This window comes from Notamacropus eugenii, chromosome 4, assembly GCF_028372415.1.
Source record: "Notamacropus eugenii isolate mMacEug1 chromosome 4, mMacEug1.pri_v2, whole genome shotgun sequence".
NCBI lineage: Eukaryota > Metazoa > Chordata > Mammalia > Diprotodontia > Macropodidae > Notamacropus > Notamacropus eugenii.
Window position 1 is genome coordinate 450,390,858 of NC_092875.1, and position 24,374 is coordinate 450,415,231.

A 24,374-nucleotide genomic window follows, 5' to 3' on the forward strand; every position below is an offset into this window, starting at 1 on the left:
TGTTTTCTATATAATCCTCTCTTGCTGCAGTGGATCTGTGCAAATTGCCAGCCATGGTGTCTCCCCATTCTGTGTGATTTGTCCATGTCCATGTCATCCCATCAATCCACCAAAAGGGATACATTCAACATGTGTGTGTGTGTGTGTGTGTGTGTGTGTGTATGTATGTGTATGTGCTTTCAGAACCAATGAAACTCATGGAGCGCTCATCAGATATCCCTTATTCAGACATTTCTCTGACGGTATCTTTTCCTCTTTAGAGATCATAAAGAATCAATAGAAGTAAATATGTTGGTTTAATATTGGGACAGTAGTAAAAGATACAGTACTAATGAAAGTTCTTTATTTTTGTCCATTTCCTCACCCAGACAAGATAGCTCCAACCTTTATAATTGTATGATTAATGATCTGTGGATTTGGAGGTAATTTTTTGACACTGAACTACAGAGTATTTTCCCTTCCTAAACCTCCTCTCCCATCCCCTGTGCTGCCCTTCTTTTCCTCCTCCCTATCTCATCTAGGCTTGAAGTACAAAGCTCAAACACTGGCCTAACCCCTATCTGATATTCAGGAAAATCTTGAAGTTATCTATTTTTGGTCTAACTTGATTTGTCCTGCCTTAGATAACCATTTGGCCCCCAATACCAGGAGGCTCACCACATTGCTGCCACCCATAACACTTGATAGGCTATAGCTCTTCTGCAATACAGATCATCTGAACTCGTGATTTGCCAGCCTTGACCAGTCACCAAGCAGTAGGAACGACAGACTGGGCCCAGAATATATTCTCTAAATCTTGTGTCCTCACTATTCTTTATGAGATTGGCCTCAAGCAGGTGATAAATATCAGACACTGAAATTTGTGAATGTTTCTTTCTCTAGAGAGTTATTGGTTTCCTTTCTGTCTTGCAATTAGATCTCATCAGAATTATAATAAAAAGAGCCTCTAATAGTTGGAAGTATAGAGTGTTATCTCTTCCTGAGCACATGGTGGAAAGAAAAATGCTAGAAACTGAGAAACATTTGTTTCTTGGTCAATACACAGTACACAAACTAAATAAATGAGCTTGTCTCTACTGAGCTGACAGGTTTACTCCCTGATAAACTGAACAGAATAAATACCCAGAAAGGCTAAAAGCAGCTGCACCTTTTATCTAGTTGGTCACCCATCCTTCCTTTATGTTTTGTTTAATAATATTGGAAAATAGTATTGTGTGAGGAAAAAAATCCCTTTTCCTTATGAGCTCATGAGCACAAGCACAGCATGCTTTGGTATGATTTCCATCTGTGGAAAGCATTGTGGGTTGTTAACTGAAGGACTGTCAAGTAACTAGAGAGTCCAGGAGAATGTGGTCCTATTCTTCCTATCCATAACTTCCTGAATGATACTCTAGAAGAATTTTCGCATTGGTTTTTGTGGGCTCATGTCCCATAGAGTGGAAAGAAATTGCAGGCATTTCTTTAGCCATAAGTATTTTTAGATATGCCGTAGGCTGTAGATCAATTACTTTGTAACATAAGAGTTAGTAAGGAATACACAAGATATATTTAGTATCCTTTGATAATATTTTAAGAGCTTTTGATTATGGCATAGGCTGTATAACGTATAGGGATGCAGGTTGCGTTATTAAAAGACAACCTATTGGAAAGTCTATACCCCTTCCCCAAAGTCTTTCTTTGAAGGATGACTGAGGCATCTATCCTTAGAGGAAAAATAAATATTGATGGTCTACATTTCTTTGTTTCCTTCCAAGTACAGTTTTGTGGACTTTTTATCCTGAGAAATGGATGACTGAGTCAGGATTGAATGTCAATGGACAAATTGACCCTTATTTTTAATTCAATATTATTCTTCCCCTCTGGCAACATGGGGCACAGGGATGTTCTTGCCAGAGGCTGGAGAGAGAAAAGTACCTTCTTTCCCTGAAGGAAAGTCAGGCAGAGGAAAGAATTCTTCCGTCTTCCTGTGAACTCACAGAAAAGCCTTCCTCCTGCAGTGTAATGATCAGCTAAACTTTGACTTCCTTATAGGAGAATCGCATTGACCTATGTGAAGTAATTATTTATAGAGAATTATTTACATTTTATTATAAATACAATAAATGCCTATAAGTTTACAGAACAATAGCTTATATTTACATGGCATATTATGTTTTTCAAAGGGCTTTTACAGATGTAATCTCATTTGGTGCAGCAAAAGGGTTTGATACATTAGAAGTTGTTGTTGTTGTTTGTCTTTTATTCCCTAAGAGGACCATGACATCAGGGAGGTGATGCCACAACATTCAAGTGAATTAGATTTAAGTGAGGGAGGGCTGTACAAAGTCGCCAGCCTCACTTTCTCCTCCTGAGCCATTTGGGTCCAGTAGCCGGATTAGGATGACTAGAGATGTCCCTGATGCAGATGGCCCTTTCAAGTTACGGTCTCTAACAGGTCTCCGTTTGATTGAGGTAATGTCCATTCAATGATTATGGCTTGATAAGTAGAATGACTTCTTTACCTAGTAAAAAAAAAATTGATCTGGGAGGGAAGGACCCTTTGGGTTTCTGGCCAAAAAGAAACAGTTGCGATTTACATTCATTCTGAGTCAATCAGGACTGAAACACTGAATCCTGGGCCATTTCCAGTTGTCCTAACTGGGCTCAGGATGACTCAAGAGGAGAAAGTGAGGCTAGTGACCTTGCACAGTCCTCCCTCACTTAAATCCAATTCACTTGCATGTCATGACATCATCTCCCTGATGTCATGGTCCTCTTTGAGAACAAAGGACAAACAACATCCTCAGAGTAGAAAAGGAGCTACCTTCTGGGGACCAAACTGGAACTGGCCAATTGGACAACACATCTTCCTTTCCTCCCTCCCTCCTTCCCTCCCTCTTTCCCTCCCTCCCTCCCTCCTTCCCTCCCTCCCTCCCTTCTTCCTTCCTTCCTTCCTTCCTTCCTTCCTTCCTTCCTTCCTTCCTTCCTTCCTTCCTTCCTTCCTTCCTTTCTTCCTTCCTTTTCTTTCCCTCTGTCATCCTAGGATATCATACACTTACCTGAGCATGCACTGCCCAAAGGGAATGTAAATTTTAATATCTGAAACTTTTTTTCTTTCTTAAAGACCAGCCTTAACCCCAAATCACTCTGGATCTCATTGATTGGCCAACAATATAAACTTTACTTCGAGATAGTAGAAAGAATTTAGTCTAAAGACAAGTGTTCAAATACTACCTCTCCCACCTAACCCCATTACCTCATCTTGGGTCATCTCCAGTCGTCCTGAGGAATATCTGGTCACTGGATTCGGATGACTCTGGAGGAGAAGTGAAGCTGGGGACCTGCACAGCCCTCCCTCACTCAAAGCAAAGTCAAGTGCAAGTCATGTCACCATTTCTCTGATGGCATGGTCTTCTTCAACAATGAAGGATGAACACACAGTATAACCTTGGGCAAATTGTTTAACTTCTCTGGGATTCAGTTTTCTCATTTGTCAAAATGAAAGGGTTGGACAAGGTGGTTTCTTCTTTCTCTAAATCTACAATCCTATTGACATTGTCCAATGAAGTAGTGAGATATAGTTCTTTCACCAATAAGGAAACTGAGATATAGAGATGTTGAATGACTTGTGCAGTATTACACAGAACATCAGTGATGAAGTAAGGCTTAGGACACATGTCTTCTGACTGCTAGCCCAGTGCTTTTTTATAATACAGTCTTAAAAATCCAGTTTCAAATTCATGATGTTCCAGTGACAAAAAACAAAGAAATAAATTATCTCCATTGGTTTCTTTTGTACCACTTTGAAAAAAATCCTCTTCCTCTCTTGTTAACATATTATCTTAATGATTAGTTCTGCTTATGCTATTTTGATACTCATTTATTGCCACTTTTCATACATCCCCTTTTGTTCCAACTCTATCCTAAAACCTTGAAATTCACTTAAATACCTATTTTAAAATTTATACTCTTTCTTCCTCTATTTTAACCCTTATTTTCCCCTACTCATTTAAGCCAGTCCTGTGGTTCAGACATCTTCTCTACCTATCTCCTCTTCAAGCACTTACTTTGGTAACTTTACTAAAGTGCCCTTTTCCAAGAAGCTTTCCTTTGTTTTGTCTTCCTTGTGATTTCTCTTCTCTTCCATTTTATTTTGAATATAATTTTCTGACTCATGGGCAGTAACCCTACTTACTCCTTTAGAAATAAAAAAAATTAAAAATAGATGGAGCAAACAAAAACATACATTACTTGGAAAGTTAACGTTGGTTTTCCAGTAACTTATATTAACATGACAAAGTTAATTAATGTATCACAAAAGGCCATTTCAGTCAAATGCCTCTTTCAATTTTAAGCTAATAAAAAACAAAATTTTAACAGTAGTACATTTTTCTTACTAACAATCAAAGACAGCTCTAGGAATTATCGTTCAGAAGTTGAAATTTGCTTTTGTTGTCCTTAGCCTTCTTATTCTTCATCCTTTCTCTACTTAGATGACTCGTGCCTTTTTTCTTCTTCCTTCCTCCACCCCCATATCCTCACCGGCAGTACTATTTTTCAGACTTCCTCCTATCAAAATCTGCCAAAAGAAAAACTTATGTGACTTTAGCAGTATGGTATAGAGAATCAGTGATTAAAAGTACTATCCCTCCTAGGGAGACTTGGATTTCAACAACCTGGACAAAGTTTAATGGAAAGGAATTATTATTGTCTGTGGAATTCATTTCAGATTAGTCAGAGAGGAAGAGAGGTGCTTTTGGGTTAGTGGGACCTTCCTAATATACCTGAGATCTTACTATGAGTATCTGTTCCTGAGTGGTTCTAGATAAAAATTATGAGGTAGGACTAGAGTAAAAGTATTATTGTTTTTATTTTACAGATGAAGAAACTAAGGCACAAGAAAGTTAAATAACTTAACCAAGTTAACTACATTGATTCTGGGCAATGTTGATAACAAGCTTTGATAGTTACTTTCCAGTTTTTGATAGTCATTTACAAGTATGAATGCTGATGCAAACTTTGATAGTCATTTTTAATTATATGAATTGATGGATTGATTGATGTTTGAAAAACTTTTGTACTTTCAAAATATTTAGGTATTTTGAAGAGGATGTGTTATTTTGTTTGAGACAAATAGACAATTTAAGAAACAATTCAATAAAAATGAGAATAGAAAAGCAGTAATAAAAATACGAAATAGGACATACATACTACTGCCCCTGGTCAGTTGATGACTGTTAATAAATGTGTATGAAATCACTGAAAGAGCACCCTGCAGTGCCTCAAAAGCTGGCATGTGGGTGTGAACATAGTTCCTATGTTTTCCAGATTATAGTCAGCAGACAAAAATCAGAGCCACTAAGAATGAGGTTTCAGTGACAGTATCCCATAATGCTTAGAGAGCGTCTTCAACTTATGTAAGTGACAACACTTGAAAAGTATCCTTATCTCTGATGCTAGTAAGTGGCAAAAAATATAAAACCCACCTATCCTGCAAAAGTCACTGGAAAAGTTAAGTGATTTGTTCAGTGTCCTGGCTTCAGAAATAGAAGTCGTATTCATACAAGGCAATTATATTGTGTCGTTTGCCCCCAAGCAATCTTTTTCTAGCTTTGTATAAATTATCTACCTGGCAAAAACAACGGAGAGTAGAAGCAAAAATACCCTTCTGTGGGTGTAATTGTATTCATGGCCAGTTGGGTTTGGACTTTTTCCATTAGCAAGAACACCCTGGTGGTAGCACTAACTTTAAATCCCAATTCTGTCAGCATGCAGAAGGGGTAGAAGGGAGGGGACAAAAGAGGAGGCACAGAAGACAGGAAGGAATGGAGAAATTATGCAAATATATAGCGGAGTTCAGAGCCTGAACTTTAGAAGATCCAGGACCAAAATGGATTTATATCCGTGATTCATTTCCTTATTGTTCTCTCTTTCTATGTTTTTTCCTCCCTTTCTGCTCTTTAGTTCAGAGAAGTGAAACCTGAAGCTAGAGCTTGGAGAACAATGTAGAGTTCTAGATCTAGACTTAGAATATTTGGTTCAAATCTTGGTTTTGCTTCTAATAGTTTGTGTAGGCTTAGAAAGCTGATTTAGCCTACCTGAGCCTCAGTTTCTAATCTGTGAAATAAGGTTTTTGACCCTTCAGTTCCTGTTTGGTTCAAAATCTATCATCCTAAGCTAAGACAGGTTTACACTGTAAGCAGCGGCAGCTTTTTTGTCGTTTTTGTGAGACTGAACGTTTCATTGCATTGCCCTATTGAACCACCGATTTAACAGGTTTAGAAAGTACCATGGATAGCACAAAAAATTAGTACAAGTTTATCTCTCCCTGAAGTTATTTCCTGACTTGCTATAGAACTGACAAAATGAAATAGCATATTGAAATGTATGCGTTGTTTCCTGTTGATTATTTAAAAAAGTTGAAATACATTTAAAAAAAGTTAAAGACTTATTTCATCACAGTTCTATTCAGAATAAAAGAGTTCAAGTCTGCTTGAAGGTGGAGACTTCACTGGGTGGTATTATTGTCTTTCATGGAGACTTTGAGTCACTCCTCTGGGGAGGGAAATAAAGCTCTCCAGGAGAGTTTTCTTCAATTGCTTTTTCTAGAGGTTAAGACCTTTTCATATTTGTTAATAAACTTGTTTTTGGTTAATGCCTTTGTTTGCCTGAGTGTTTGCAGAGGAGGGAAAAGGTTTTTGATAGATAAAAACTTGATTCTGATGTTTCCGGGAAAAATCATGGTTAAGGATTTGCATTATAAAGATTATTATCAGAGAGAGGTTCAAATATGAAAAATAATAAGCTCCTCCCTCTTCATTTTTTGTTTTTATGTATTCCTTTTTGCTCTTACTTTTATTTAGTGAGAAAAAATTGAACAAAACCATACTCAGGCCCTATGTTTATCTTTCTTTGCCTCTGTCTTTGCCTCTTGAAGACAGAGGGATTCTGGGAGGACAATGGTCTCTTTCCCCCCTGTTTGGATATTAGTATTTGATCATCATTTAGCCTCTTCAAATCATTTCAATATATTTGACTTTCTAAATATTTTTTGTCTTCTTTTCTTACAGTTCCATGATTCTATCTACTTTTGGATTTCTCAACCAGAATAATTGAAAATTATTTACTCTAATAAGGGTCCATTCCCCCTGCTTCAGATTATAACCAGTTTTGCAGGATAAGTTATTCTTAGCAGCCTTTGTTCTTTTGCCTCTTGTTTTATTGTAATTAAAACTTTAATACAGAACAATTGCTAAGTAATCTTGTGTGATCTTGACTACGGTTCTTCAGATTGGATAGAGCAGCTCACTGATGTTTCTCTTTGCTTTTGTTTAATCTTATTTCATCTGGTACTCTTTCACAGTGAGCCTTAGGTGTTTCTCAGGGCTGATGGGCTTAATTGGGACCTTTCACGTTAATATCTTTGTCAAAAGACCTCTCATTCAACTGTCAGATAACATAGAGTTAGAAATCTCCTTTTGTTCTTAGATCTTTTCATATTTTCTGGGCACAATGCCTGGCATATAGTAGGCACTTAATAAGTGTTTACTAGATTGAATTATTGAATATTGAAGTAAATTTCCCTAGGGACTGATATCTTCAAACAGAAATGCGTTTGAGAGAAACTGTGGTAAAGACACTGTTTGAACCTCACATCAGGCAAAAAAGGCTGCTGAACTCTGTTCCAATTATCCACTAGCAACACATCTATCACAGACCAGTTTCTTTGACCTTTCTACACATCAAAAAGGGTCAGACATTTTTATTTTACTCTTTCTCAATGTGCCACACCACCCATTGCCTGCTTAAGCCTAATATCCCATAATCACTGTAGGTTTACAAATAAATTTATTGACCTTTAAATTAAATACAAAGGACCTATGAAGGGAAATGCTTTCTGCATCCAGAGAAAGAATAGATAAATAGATGTATAGAATGATTTTATGCATACACAAGTACATATACATACATATGTATATATATATATATATGTGCGTGTGTGTGTGTGTGTATACACATATTTGTGTCTAATGGGAGCCATTTCTAGGGTGGGGGGGAAGGGAAGAAAGAAATGTACATGATAACTTTATTATATATTTAAAAGGAATATCAAGTTGTAAATAACAGATTTGCAGTTTCAAGTGCAATCATCTTTTTAAAAAATTCTATGTTGTGGAATTGCTTGTTTTATTTCATAAATTAAAAATAAAATAAATAAAATTTAAAGAAAAGAATGGCTACTATATATGCAAGTAGGAAAAAAGGCAATGTGGTGTATTGGAAAGTGTGCTGGCCCAGAGGTAAGGAAATGTGGGCCCTGGTCTTGCAGTATGAACTTGTAGAAGTCTCTTAATCTCCTCTGTAGGATGAGGGGATGCTCAATTCCCTTCTAGATCTAAATCATATAATCCTATGACCATTTCAAGCTCCAACATTCAATGATATAATTATTTTAAAGGAAGTAATGAATTTAAGTTCTCTCAGAGCTGTTTCTCTCTCATTGCTATTTATATCTCCCATAATACCAAGCTAGCTCTATCCCCAATACATAGAAGGCCCATCAACAATATTTAATGAAGGAATAAATAAAAAATTAACACTTTTTTTCAATTTAAAGTGAGTTGCTGAAATTTCTCATAAATTAGATGAAAGTTGAAAGGCTAGCAAACTCCTGGCTATTTTTTTTTGTTAGCAGCTACAGACATGTTGAAGAGCTACTGAAAGTGATAAATTTTTGTGTGAGGACGTGAGCTTGCAGTCATAAAAGCTTTTTTTTATATGATTTTGTGAAGCCTAATTATTTTAATCAAACAACTATACTTCAAGGTTCTCTGAACAAAATGTTCACAAGTGTTCTAGTACTCTGTGAAAAAAAAGACAACTTTCTTGAGGATGACTGTTTTTCAGAAAGATTGACATAGCATTGTGTCAAACACATGCATTTCCAAAATGACTTCTATCTCCATCAATTATTATTTTGTTTAGGTAATAATGATTACTAAATGCACTAATTCCTACTCTATAAACATTAGACTATTCTAGAGCAAGCAAGGTTTGCATCGTCTTTAGAGGAAGCATATGATGGGAAATGGAGAAGGTCTTCAGACTTCAGTTTCTTCATCTTTTAAGTAAGTGGTTTGAACTGGATATCTAGAGGTCCCGTTCCCCTCTGAATTTATGATCCTAAAAATGTCAACCTACAATCCTATATCATTTTTACCATTAGAGATTTTCTTCTGTCAAGTGTCCAAGTAAATGTTATGATAAGAATGCTTCTCTATTGAATCAATTGATAATAGCCTTTAGACTATGTGTGAAAAAGTCCTGGTTCAAAGGGAGTGATGTTCAGATTCTCCAAGGAAATTTGTTCATACTGTGTGTATCATCTGCAAAATATTGAGCTGGCTAGGATTATAGAGTTTTAAGCAATGGGTGAGCCACAAGAGACAATCCCAACCAACCTCCTAAAAAGGAACCAGTCTTTGTTCTTTTGCCTCATTAAATTGTAATTAAAACCTTAATGTGGAGTAATTGCTAAGTAATGTTGTATGATCTTGGCTCTGGTTCTCTGGATTGGATAGAGCAGCCCACTGATGTTTCTTTGCTTTTGTTGAATTCAGTTTGAAACCTTAATTTAAATATTAGAAATAAATGAGTGGATTCTGTTTAATATGGACCATATCTCTCTTGTGCCATTTCTGTGGACTTGAGGTTTGTAAAACTTCTCTTCCCAATTTAATTTTCTTTTCGTTGTTTGAATACTCCATATGTCAAAGTAGTATTAGTTTGTTTGAAATATATGTAAGAAATATCCTGGATTATGTATGTAATGTCCCTTATTCTGTAACAACAGGATATGTAACAAGTGTGATATATAAACTTCATGAGGGCTAGGACTTCATCTTATTTAAACTTTTTACCTCCTTTAAAATCTTTCATAGTGCTTTATCCCTTCCCTTCTCTTCCCTTCCCTTCCCTTCCCTTCCCTTCCCTTCCCTTCCCTTCCCTTCCCTTCCCTTTGAACCTACTGCACTCTGAAGGTCCAACACCATGGGGCCCCTGCCTCCTACCTAAAGACTCTCTTCTGGACCCTCCTGGCTAAAGAGTGATTATCAATACTAACTGTTGCTGTTTCCCTCCCAGCCTGATGTCTTTCTTTTCTTTGCCTTATTAAAAGGGCCATGCCCTGGCTACTTCTTAAACAGGCCTGTTCAATGAATGTGCATTACCTTATCCTAAGTGAGTACTTGCATAGACCTTGGCCTAAAGGGACCAAGGTCTGCCATTGCACCCTGGGCCATCTCCAGTCATCCTGATGAATATCTGGTCACTGGATTCAGATGACTCTGGAGGAGAAGTGAGGCTGGTGACCTGCACAGCCCTCCCTCCCTCAAAACAAAGTCAAGTGCAAGTCATGTCATCATTTCTCTGATGGCATGGTCTTCTTCGGCAATGAAGGGCAAACACAATGAACACAACAACTTCTGGAGGACTAAATTGTAATAAAGGCATTTGTAGCATGTGCTCTGGATCTACTCTCCTAAACCCTTATTCACATAAGCAGGCTGGGGCCCCAGAGGGAGGCAGACTATCTGTGCCCTCAGCCTCTACTAGTAGCTGAGGGTGGTCTTTCTAATGCTATAGCCCTCACTGGTATGCTTCCCCCCATGAATATCAGCTGATTTCAATTATTCAGCCAGACTTCATTAGCTTTTGGAAAGGAGTATTTATGAAGTAGTAAAAACAAGTGGTACAAAACATCCTGCTGTAAAGCCTTGACATATTCTACCACAAGTATATATAGAGTCCAGGGAAGAGAGCGTTCAAGTTTACAGCTTTTGAAGCAAAAGCTCCTAAAAATCCTTTTGTTTGTGTCCCCAATATGTTTTCCTTAAGTTGGGTACAGCCATTCTACTTTTCTCCTTTAGTGCAGTTGTTTTTAAGCTACTGATACAGACACTGTTATTAACTATTCTGGAGATACTGCTATAATGTTGATAGAAAAATGGTAAGTCCAAATTCCTCTAGAACCCTTGAATCTCACAAGGTTCTTCTCTGGTTAAGAGAGATGGTAGGTGCAGGCCAAGGCTGAACCACTCTCCCTCCCCCTGCTGACCACATCTTCCGTGGTTCCTTTTTAAGGGATTAGTTGGGATTGTCTCTTATGGTTCATTCATTACTTGAAACTCTATAATCCTAATCAGCTCAACATTTTGTAGATGACACACACAGTATGAACAAATTTCCCTGGACAATCTGAACATCACTCCCTTTGAACCAGGACTTTTTCACAGTTAGTCTAAAGGCTATTACTGATTGATTCAATAGAGAAGTGTTCTTATCATGACACTTACTTTAAATAGGCAAAATTATTGATTTACTCAATTGACCCCTAACCTTAAACATTGAAACCATTTTGGCAACCAAATTTCCTTAACATCAAAAGCAATTTTGTGATGAAGCAGCAATCAGTGTTGCCCTTTCAGTTTGTGAACACAGTACAACGTAGAAAAGTCCAAAGCTGGTGTATGTAGGGTGAATTTTAGAGTGTGTAAAGTGAATTTTTGTTATTATTTCTCAGAGTTCAGTTTCCCAGGATTCATAGCTATGACAATCAATAGTTCTCAAGTTTTAGATATGAGTTCCCACAGTTATGGTTCAAAACATCTCCACCATTATATAATGGTAAATAACAAGCATCCACTGTAGCTGCTCTGTGCAGTGAAATACAAGGATGACGTGATGTAAACTTGTGAGGCTGTTGATGGTAATATGCCTTCTTTGTCTGTTGATCTAGAAAACAGGTGGCCACTAGACAGTGAATGGGGAACCATTAGGGTTGAATGCAGAAATGCTGTGTGTGTCTCACCTGGCCCCCATTGACGCTTTGGGGGGAACCTTAGGGTTGAATGCACAAACTGGAATGCTGTGTGAGCCTTGGTTGGCTCCCATCAAGGCTTGGGGGGAATCTGTGTTTGCCTCAACTGGCCACCATTGAGGTTTGAGGGGATTTAGGTGAAGCACAAATTGTGCCTGTCTCGACTGACCCCATTGAGACATAGGGGTAGTTGACCCCTTCTCACAAGCCCCTGCGAGAAGGGTGATTAGGGAATGTTGTAGAAGTTTGTGCTCCTGATATCAGCAATCCTCTTCTGAGAAAACTAGACTAGAATAAAGTAAGATTATTAACCCCTTTTTAGTGACTTTCCTGTCTGACCAAATCAAGAGTAAACCTGTGCTAGCAGCCCTCCTGTGTGCTGTGTTTATCTGTCTTACAGATGCATACATTAGTAATATAAAAAATCTGCAGAAAGGGATGCAGTTCAGTTACCAGTCTTCCAGAAAACACTTACTTTTCAACAGCAATGATATTTTTTTAGGATTTAAAAAACATTCTCTATAGCTTGGAGTAAGGGATCTTTTTTAAAGACCATATTTGTGAAAGCTCGTATGATTCCCCCAATATGCTGTACTTAAGTATCCATATACTTTTTTGTCTCTGAATGTTCTACAATTTGCTGAGTGTTCAGTCGACAATTGTTTGTGTGGTTCTGGGAGTTCAGAGTTTTTATTTTTCTAGAAGTCTTTCATCTCAAATATTGCATCAAAGTATATACAGAAATGATTTAAATGCATGCTTGGAACAGAAATGACTTCCTTATGATGAGCTGAGTTTGTGCCCCATGGGAGAATTTGTCCAATGTTGAAGCCATTTTTCTTTAAAAAGGCATTTTTATGGAACTGAGGAAATGACCTGCACCATTCTTGTAACTCTATTTCAGGCCTGCCAAATGCTCAAATTCTGATGGTTCCTCACAGTTAGCTCGACAAACGATCATGATGCTAGACCACAGGCAAGGTTTTTGGGAGGCTGAATTTTATGTGCTTCATCTCATGCTATTGAAAAGGAAAATCTGTTTTGGAGTAAGTTGTTTAATTTCAGCCCAGGACCTTTGTGAAAATATTCTTAGGTTTGAGAACTATTGCCCTTACTCTTCTGTTTTTATTTCACTCGTATTACCATTCCCTTTCTAATTAGATGTCTTCCCAAACTAATTTTCAGCACTGGTGCTATCATAACCCTAACAAAATGATCCAAATTCTGTTAATTTTTTTAAATCCAAAGCCAATTTAGCAAAATTACTATTGCACCAACAAAAAGGTGTTTTTGCTTTTAGCCTCTGTTTTCTTTTGCCTGATAACAAAATTTATGCAGGCAGTCTTCAACTTGCACAGGTTATAGTTAAGGGAGTTTATTGCTAAGTTAGATATTTGGAACTTGGAATCCATTTTCCTAGAGAATCAAAGCAATTGTGGTAGCTATTGTCTACCGATTTCTAGGGCAGTTCCCTTTTTTCCTCAGTGAGTTCAGTGCTTGGCTCACAATATTTCTCTCTTCCCCAATTCCTGCCCTCATATAAAGAGATTTCAATATATGTTGACACTCCCTCAACCATCCCAAGTTCACAATTCCCTTACATATGACCTACTCCTCCATCCTACCTCGTCCACATACAAACATGGTCATAACCTTGATATCGCCATCACCTACAATTGCACTTCCATGTTCATGAACTCTGAAATTTCCTTTTCTGATTACAACCTGTGGTGATTCCACCTCTCCTCCTGCCTTTCAATCCCCAGATCCCTTTCTTTGTCCATACCAAACACTTCATATCCTTTGACTCCTTCATTGTCTTCCAGGCTCTTTCTCTTGCACTAGCTACATTTTCTTTTCCCCATCTTGACCTCTTGTTGAACTGGTTCTCTTCTTTGGAATCCTTTGCTCTCTTATTCTATTGTCAATTTTGCCTTGTAAGCCCTTAGCCTTGAATTACTACTACTATACTCTGCCTTTGCTCCTACACATATGCCGCTGAATGAAGATGGAGAAAATCATGAAACCATGCATGTTGCATTACTTCAACTGGACCTTTGCTGCTGCTAGGTAATCCCTTTACATCTCCTTAATTAAGTTATCTCACTCATTCTAGGAGCTCTTCCAAACTTTTTTATTCCTCCTCAAACCTCCCACTGCTCCCCCTTCTCCCTTTCTCTCAGTTGAGAACCTCACCTCTTATTTTACTGAAAAAAAATTGAGGACCTTTGCTAAGACCTCCCACTTCTCCTCTCCTCACCTCACATTACCCATGTGCCATCTCCTCATATCTCCTCCTTGACCCTGGTCTCATATGAAGAGGTGGCCCTCCTCCTTGTCAAAGCCACCTCTTTACCTGTCCAAGTGATCCCCTTCTGTCCCATCTTCTAGGGTTGATTGTGTCCTCTATCATCCCTGCTCTCTGACTTATCTTCAACTTCTCCTTATTTACTGACTCTTTTCTTACTGCCTACAGCCATGCTGAAATTTCTCTAATTCTGACAAAACTTCACTAGATCTATTCTTCTCCTAAAGCTAATATCCCAAATCTGTCCTGACTTTTGTGGCTAAGCTCCTTGAGATGGCTATGCATAATAGGGCCCTTTACTTCCTTTCCTCTCAGTCTCTTCCTAACCTCATGTGATCCAACCTTATCATTCCAGTAAAACTGCTCTCTACAAAGTTACCAATGATTTCTTAACTGCATTTCTCATCCTTTTTAACCACTCTCTTCTTCCTGATATTATCTTCTCTCTACACAGTTTTCTCCTGATTCTTCTCCTACCTTTCTTCCTAAGTCTCCTTTGATGAATCTTCACCCAGAAAAGACCCATTAATCATGGATGCCCTTCAGGTCTCTGTCTCGGATTCTCTTCTCTTCTCCCTCTATACTATTTCCCTTGGAGAACTCATCAGCTGCCAAGGATTCAATTATTGCATCTATGCTGATGATTCTTAAATTTATTTATCCAGTTCTAACCTCTCTCCTGCCCTCCAGTCTCACATATCCAATTACCTATTACAAATCTTGAATGGATTTCCCCCAGGTATCTTAAATTTAACGTATCCAGAATGGAACTTATCTTTCCTCCCAAACTCTCCTCTCTTTTTAACTTTTTTTATTACTGTTGGGTATCACTATACTCCCAATTAACCAGGTTCACAATCTAGGCGTCATTCTCAATTTCTCACTCTCTTTCGTCTCCTATATTCATTCTGTTTCCAAGGCCCATTGATTTTATCTTTATAACATCTTTCTTTTTTCACTGTCATCATCTTGGTGCAGGCATTTATCACCTGATGTGTTGACTATTGCAATAGCCTAGCAGTTGGTCTGTCTACCACATGTCTTATCCTACTCCAATTCATTCTCAAATCAGCTGTCAAATTGATTTTCTTAAAAGAAAGGCTTGATGATCTAACCACCTTCCTAGTTAATAAATTCCAGTGACTCCCTATAACCTCCAAAATTAAATATGAAATCTTCTGTTTGGCATTCTGAACTTTTCATAATCTGTTTCCTCTCCTCCCCCTCCAGTATTTGAGGTCTTCTCTCATTTTATATGGCATCTCTTCATGCACACACATACTCTGACATCTGGTAACACTAGCTTCTTTGCTATTTCTCTTACTAGATACTTCACTCAAGACTCTGGACATTTCCCCTGGCTATTCCCCATGCATAGGATGCTTTCCCTCCTCATCTGTACCTCTTGACTTTACTGACTTCTTTCAAGTCCCAGCTAAAATCCTTTCTCTAGGGGCGGAGCCAAGATGGCGTAGTAGAAAGACGCACATACACATAGCTCCGAACCCACAACCCATAGAACAACTACAAAGAAGTAACTCACGGCGAATGCTGCACCCAGAGGCCACAGAACATTGGAGCGAGGGAGATTTCTGTTCTGGAGAGACCTGCAAACCTCTCATAAAAGGTCCTTCGTGCTGCGGACTGGGCCCCGGGACTGGGAGCTGAGTACAGCCCTGCCGTGGCCACGGCACCGAGAGGAACAGATCCGAGCGGGCTTCAGGGACGGGATCTCCAGTGGCCGCACAAGTACCTCCACCCACAGGTGACGGGGGTCTGTGAGAGAGTCCCTTTGGAGGGTCGAGGGGGGAGTGGGGTGCCCCCATGGCTCGGGCCCCCTCGGGAGACAGAAGCTGAGGGGCAGCGGCAGACCAGGGCTCTCCAAGCAGGCAGGAGCCTGGATCCATAGTTGAAGGTCTGTGCATAAACTCCCTGAGGGAACTGAGCCTGAGAGGCAGCCCTGCCCTCACCTGAGCATCTGAATTTAATCTCACACTGAATAGCAGCCCTGCCCCCGCCCAAAGCCCTGAGGCTGGAAGCAGCATTTGAATCTCAGACCCCAAACACTGGCTGGGAGGATCAGGAGGTGAGGTGGGTGTGAGGAAAATATTCAGAGGTCAAGTCACTGGCTGGGAAAATGCCCAGAAAAGGGAAAAGAAATAAGACTATAGAAGGTTACTTTCTTGGTGAACAGGCATTTCCTCCCTTCCTTTCTGATGAGGAAGAACAATGCTTACCATCAGGCAAAGACACAGAAATCAAGGCTTCTGTGTCCCAGCCCACTCAATGGGCACAGGCCATGGAAGAGCTCAAAAAGAATTTTGAAAATCAAGTTAGAGAGGTGGAGGAAAAGCTGGGAAGAGAAATGAGAGACATGAAGTCAAAGCATGAACAGCAAATCAGCTCCCTGCTAAAGGAGACCCAAAAAAATGTTGAAGAAAATAACACCTTGAAAACTAGCCTAACTCAATTGGCAAAAGAGGTTCAAAAAGCCAATGAGGAGAAGAATGCTTTCAAAAGCAGAATTAGCCAAATGGAAAAGGAGATTCAAAAGCTCACTGAAGAAAATAGTTCTTTCAAAATTAGAATGGAACAGATGGAGGCTAATGACTTTATGAGAAACCAAGAAATCACAAAACAAAACCAAAAGAATGAAAAAATGGAAGATAATGTGAAATATCTCATTGGAAAAACAACTGACCTGGAAAATAGAGCCAGGAGAGACAATTTAAAAATTATGGGCCTACCTGAAAGCCATGATCAGAAAAAGAGCCTAGACATCATCTTTCATGAAATTATCAAGGAAAACTGCCCTGAGATTCTAGAACCAGAGGACAAAATAAATATTCAAGGAATCCACAGAACACCGCATGAAAGAGATCCAAAAAGAGAAACTCCTAGGAACATTGTGGCCAAATTCCAGAACTCCCAGGTGAAAGAGAAAATATTGCAAGCAGCTAGAAAGAAACAATTCAAGTATTGTGGAAATACAATCAGGATAACACAAGATCTAGCAGCTTCTACATTAAGGGATCGAAGGGCATGGAATAGGATATTCCAGAAGTCAAAGGAACTAGGACTAAAACCAAGAATCACCTACCCAGCAAAACTGAGTATAATACTTCAGGGGAAAAATTGGTCTTTCAATGAAATAGAGGATTTTTAAGCATTCTTGATGAAAAGACCAGAGCTGAAAAGAAAATTTGACTTTCAAACACAAGAATGAAGAGAACCATGAAAAGGTGAACAGCAAAGAGAAGTCATAAGGGACTTACTAAAGTTGAACTGTTTACATTCCTACATGGAAAGACAATATTTGTAACTCTTGAAACATTTCAGTATCTGGGTACTGGGTGGGATTACACACACACACATGCACACACGCCCACACACATAGAGACAGAGTGCACAGAGTGAATTGAAGAGGATGGGATCATATCTTAAAAAAAAAATGAAATCAAGCAGTGAGAGAGAAAGATATTGGGAGGAGAAAGGGAGAATTGAATGGGGCAAATTATCTCTCATAAAAGAGGCAAGCAAAAGACTCATTAGTGGAGGGATAAAGAGGGGAGGTGAGAGAAAAACATGAAGTCTACTCTCATCACATTCCACTAAAGGAAAGAATAAAATGCCTACTCATTTTGGTATGAAAACCTATCTTACAATACAGGAAAGTGGAGGATAAGGGGATAAGCAGAGTGGGGGGGGATGATAGAAGGGAGGGCATGGGGAGGAGAGTGCAATTTGAGGTCAACACTCATGGGGAGGGATAGGATCAAAAGAGAATAGAAGTAATGGGGGACAGGATAGGATGGAGGGAAATATAGTTAGTCCTATACAACACAACTATTATGGAAGTCATTTGCAAAACTACACAGATTTGGCCTATATTGAATTGCTTGCCTTCCAAAGGGAAGGGGTGGAGAGGGAGGGAGCTAAAGAAGTTGGAACTCAAAGTGTTAGGATCAACTGTAATGTTCTTACCACTAGGAAATAAGAAATACAGGTAAAGGGGTATAGAAAGCTATCTGGCCCTACAGGACAAAAGAGAAGACAGAGACAAGGGCAGAGAGGGATGATAGAAGAGAGAGCAGATTGGTCATAGGGGCAATTAGAATGCTTGGCGTTTGGGGGGGGGAGGGGAGAAAAGGGGAAAAATTTGTAACCCAAAATTTTGTGAAAATGAATGTTAAAAGCTAAATAAAAAAAAAAATGAAGAGAGAAAAAAAAAAATCCTTTCTCTATCCCTTTTAATTTTAGTGCTTACTATTTCTCAATTATTTCAAATTTATCTCACACTCACTCACACACACATACACACTTGGCTTGTTTGTACATAGTTATTTGCATTTTGTCTACCTGTTATATTGTGAACTCCCTGAGAGCAGTGACTCCCATATACCTTGTGTTGTGTCTCCAGAACTTAGCATGGTACCTGACATATAGTAGGTGTCTAATAAATATTTACAGACTAGCTGATATTTCTTTCTCATACTTTGATTATTATTTGTGTTAAAATTGTGTCTTGTTATAATCCCCCTGACCACCACCCCTCCATCAGTATAGTAAGTAAGTGTACGTGTAGCCAGTATAAAGAGGCAGTAGTAGGAAGATTGCAAAGGGGAACCTAAAAGTCACGTACAAACCATCTCAAAGATCAAAGGAGCATGATTTACAAATTTTATCATATATTTACTAAAAATAACATTCTGGTAATATGTGTGGAATCAGGGGAAAATACCTAGACTCTGCTGTCAAGGTTTTTGATCCTATGGTATGTAAATCATATGTAAAAGAAATTCCAGACATCTGTAGTAAGACCAGCAGGATCTCCAAAAGGTGCTGATAATTTTGAGGTGATGGGGGACATATGAACTTCAAAGTTTTACTGACAACTTTGAGCTGATTTGGATATGATAATGAAGTAACTCAAAGTGGCACAGATAAGTCAGCTTGGTCCCCCAAAACCCCATAAAATGAGACCCCAAACTCTTGCTCCCTCTTCCTCCTAAGCATTCTTTCAGTTCCATTGGGTCCATGCTACCTAGTGCTTCCTACTCTAATACATGGTTACATGAGTGATACTCTCCATCAATTATTCTCTGGCTCCCCCTCCCTCTCCTCTTCTTGCCTTCCTGTCCTCTTTTACCATCCCATCCCCTGTTCCCACACTATCTGCCTCTGTACCTGTTCTTTTGACACTAGTCTTTGCATTTGCTGGGCTGTTTGCCCCTACAACCTCTGTGGTTATTAAAGTGTGATTACAGCTCTATTTCCTGTAACCATCATGGTCTTTCCCAGTGAGTACCTAAAGAACCAAGTATGCCTACCCTCATTTCATAACTTCATAAATTATCAATTCATTATTATTAATAATAACTGACACATATCGTGCTGTAGTTTGCAAAGCATTTTGCATCGCAATATTATACATGTTGGCTAGATTTCCAGGCCATAAAACCATTTAATCAATATTGCACATTTCATTTTCTTCTTTTAAAAGTAAGTTTTTATTAATGTCTTTCTTTCATCAACAAAAATTTCCTCACTATCTCCTCTTTCCTGATAGAAAGTCACTTCATATAACAAGTAATATATTTTTGAAGATTAAGAAAAAAGCTCAGGAAAACTGAGTAAAACCTGAAAAGTCTGAAAATTCGTGCAGTGTACCACATTCATGAACTACTTCCATTCTGCAAATCAGTGAGGAACATTTTCAATAACAAAGTAAGGGAAAAAGAAAAATCCAAATGTACTGGGTAAGTAGCTACTTCAACTATTATAAAATATTTCAGCATATCAAAACATTTCAAAAACACATTCTTAGGCCAGCTATCTGAAGGGATGACTTGTCTGCCTTGACCCTTCATCCGTATGTGGAGTTTTTCTTCCCCTCCTCTCCTGATTTTTTCTTTGCTTCTACAGCTGCTACTAGTCTTCTTACTGAGGGTGACCAACAGATCTCAAACCTATTGGTGAGTTAGGGGATGTCTATCCCAAGCATGTGAAGACTTTCACTGACAGAATGGACTGATGAGAACAATTTGTTCTAATGTCCATGATGGTGACTGAAGTAGGTCCTGTGAGACGCTTAGAGCTTGGTCAGATATCAAAGGTGCCAAAGTCATCTACTGCATCCTGGGCCATCACCAATTTCGTCTTGCTGCTGGGCTTTGATGACTCTGAAAGAGAGAGTGAGGCTGATGACTTTGCACAACTCTGTCTCATTTAAATACAATTCACACACAGTCAAGACATCACACCCCATAATGTCTTAGAAAATGAAGGACAAACCACTAATCTTCTTCCTTCCCTTTCTCCCCCCTTCCTGGATATATTTAAATATCTGTGCCAGTCCCTTCCCACAGGAATCTTGTACTCTACTCCTGGTGCCAGGGTTCTGATAATTGAGTTTTTGCCTCATTTTGCTTGGAAGGATACCTCAGTACTACTTTGTGTTTACACTTCACAGGACTCTTAGTTATAAACAACTTTCTCGTCCCAGCTCTCTTTTATGTGTACCTTCCTCTATTAGAATGTAAACTCCTAGAGGATAGGGAATCTCTCTTTTATTCACTTTTAGTGAGGGAGATCCCAACTCCAGCCTAGCTCCTTCTGCTCTCTCTATTCCTGGGATGAAAGAGGCAGCACCATGAGTCTCCAGAGAGTAGCAGTGGTAGAGCTTAGACATCTGGTTCAAGACCACAAAGCCATGTCCTTTCTTCTTACCCCCAATTTTTGAGTCCAGGGTCTTCCCAGTTTCCATCCTTCTTCTCTTTCCACTGAAATTGGAAATGGCTTTTTTTAGGTTTTCCCTTCCTTCCTTCCTTTCTTCCTTCCTTCCTTTCTTCCTTCCTTCCTTCCTTCCTTCCTTCCTTCCTTCCTTCCTTCCTTCCTTCCTTCCTTCCTTCCTTCCTTCCTTCCTTCCTTCCTTCTCTCTCTCTCTCCTTCCTAACACTTTAAACCCAGTTCACTCTAAAGCCCATAGATTGGACCATAATAGGTCCCTGCTCAAGCTCTATTTAATGGCTGTTTTTTGGGCTCTCCTGGCTTAGAGTGAATGTTAATGGTAACAGCTTTTCTTTGGAACAGCAACCCTGAGGGTCTTGCCCTCTGAGCTTGATTTTTTTAAATTTCTAACTAAAGAGGCCATCCCTTGACTACTTCTTAAAGAGCCTTATTCACTGAATGGACATTACTTCACTCTAAGTGAGTACCCGAAAAAGCCTTAGCCTAAAAGGGCCAGGGTCTCCCATTGCATCCTGGGCCATCTCCAGTCATCCTGATGAATATCTGATCACTGAATCCAGATGGCTTTGGAGGAGAAAGTGAGGCTGGTGACCTGCACAACCCTTCCTCCCTCAAATCAAAGTTAACTGCAAGTCATGCCATCATTTCATTGATGTCATCACCCTCTTAAAAAACGAAGGACAAACACAACAACAACAACAGTAATTTCAATGATATTTGAAGGCTTTAAAGTATTAGCTTAGATTAATGAGTCCGAACGTCTAAGACCACCCAGTCATGGGTCAATTATAATCATAATTTCTTTCGGATTCTGAGACTGATGGATCTCTTGAGAGTTTAGGAGTTCTGAGTTGTAGTAGGATATGCCAATTGGGTGTCCATACTAAGTCTGAGATATGATGATCCCCTGGAAAAGGGGGAGTGCTACTGGGTCAACTTAAGGAGGGGTAAACTGGCCGACAAAGCTCTATGAGTGGGACCAGACCCAGGAATGGTGCCTGCACTTCTAGCCTGGGTGAGATAGTTTTAATAATAAAAAAAAAAAGATTGAAAAAGAAAGCTTAAGGTCATGTAAATATGATTCTCTTGGAATTTTTTTGTGGGAAGAAATAAAATGGTACATACAAGTGTGGGTAGTTGTACTAGCACACAAATGAATCTACCTAAGAAAATGTTTTACGAAAATAACCTGGCATGTAGGGTGGGTGATTCTTATTCTTGTCCCTGCATTTGTGATTATATTTACTGTTTCCAAAAGACTTTTTAGAACTTCTTGAGAATAATCTCTTCATGATGCCAAAAATCTGTATGAAAAGTAAAAAAAAATCCCCCAAACTTAATAGTCTACTTTTTAGAAGTTGAAAAAGTTAGAGATGAGGAAATATCTTGATTTCCAAAAAGGGGAAAAGATGCATTCTAAAATGATAGTCCAGTAAACATAGTGCCAAACATCAACATTCTTTAAGAGCTTCTTATAGTCACAGAATAATAAAAATCATGGATTTATAGAGTTGCAAAGGATCTTAAAGATCATCTTGGCCAACCCCATTATTTTACCCATGGGGAAACTGAGATCCAGAGAAGTTAAATGACTTGCCTACGCAATAAAATGATGACCTCCAGGCTGCTGGATAGCTTCTTTATAGAAGACCAAAGTGAAAACATGGGCATGAATTCCATAGGATGAGAAACCATGGAAGGGACTTTCAATTAAATCTGGTTTAATGCTACCTACAATTATGAAATCATGGATCTACCAAAGTACTAGGATATTAAAAAAATTATTTGTGAGCAAAGAAGGGAATGATTATTGTGAGCTAGTAGGGTTCCATTAAAAATAAACTGTGTTAAAATAGTTAAAGAATGGTGCAGTATACTGGTGTTATACTCAAATAGAAATAGATCCCTACCAACTTCATATGGACTTAGAAAACCACAAATTAACATTATATTGTATATAAACATCTGTTGGTTAGTGACAGTGCAGTTACATGAACTTGTAGCTGGTTGAATAACCACATCCAAGTAGTGCTGATTAACTAGAGGAAGATCTCTTGCAGCATGCCTCAGGGCTCTGTCCTTGGTCCTAAAGGATTTGGCTGAAACCATAAATGTCATGTCTGTTTCACTTGTGTATTATAGGAAACTGAGAGACATATATTGAATAAAAGAAGAAATTGAAATTTTAGTTACTGCAATTATGATAAAAGGTCTTCATGGCACCAGGAACAGGGCTTAGTTGCTGTAGGATTATCTGGATTATAACTCCATAAAGACATTTCCCCTTTTAAGGGACAGATTGGTTCCAGAGACTGGGCTACAGCTAAAACTTCAGTGGAGGTTAAGTGACTCAACTCTGGTAACTGGAAATATATAGAGCAAGGAGGTCATTTTCCTTCATAACATTACTTAATTAAGTGTGTGGGCATCTTTGGGTATCAGGATAACCAAAAACTTTTCAGGTAGGATAGTCAGGCAGTCAATCAATCAAGTTAGGTACTATTAGGTATTAGGTATTGTGATAAGTGCTAGGGAGATAAATAAATACATTCCCTGCTTGAAATGAGCTTACAGTCTAATGGGGAAGATAGTTTCAAATAATTATGTACATATAAGATATGTACCATTTGAATGGAAAATAATCTCAAGGAAAGGAAAGGGGAAGATTAAGGAAGGGAGGAGGTTTGGGATTTGAAAAGGCCTCTTGCAGAAGGTTGGTTGTGAGCTGAGTTTTGAAAGAAGCTCAGCAAGGCAGGAGGCAGAGGTGAAGATGGATAAGAACAGAGTTGGAGGATCTTGTGCGTACAACAGCAAACAGGCCAATGGCTGTTCTTCTAACTCCAAATCCAGATTTTTTTTTTCAGTACTCTGCTGAGGGATCATGAAGAGTCAAGTAGGATTGCAAAGTTGTGAATCCAGGTGGATAGAAATATTAGTGAGGCCTCAACAGAAAGAGGGAAGTTCATGGTTGTCCTTTGTTCTTGAAGAGGACCAAAATGAAGCACTACATTGAGTCACATTACAGTGTGTCCGACTGTCTGATCAGACCAATGTGAACTTGGAATGCTCCATCACAGGTTGAGCACAAGTAGTCCATGTGAACATTTGGGGAGGATTCTTTAGATTTGTGCATCTTGGATTTCTTTTGAGCTACTTCAATTTTGCTTTGCAGAATTTGCACAATTAGGAAGGCCTCAATAGAAAGACAGAAGTTAGCATCGTTATTATAACCACGGGGATTAGTTCTATGCCTTGGTGAAACTTGTTTTGCTTAGTAGAAGCCCCCCCCCCCCCTTTTTTTTTTTGCTAACTCTAATAGAGACTACTATGTTAAGACAAAGGCCGTGGTGTTCTTTTTCTTAGATATGCCATGTTGTATTTTTCCTTGCTTTGTGTCAGTATCTAATACAGTGCCTTAAGCATAATAGGTGCTTAATAAGCGTTCATTGAATTGAGATG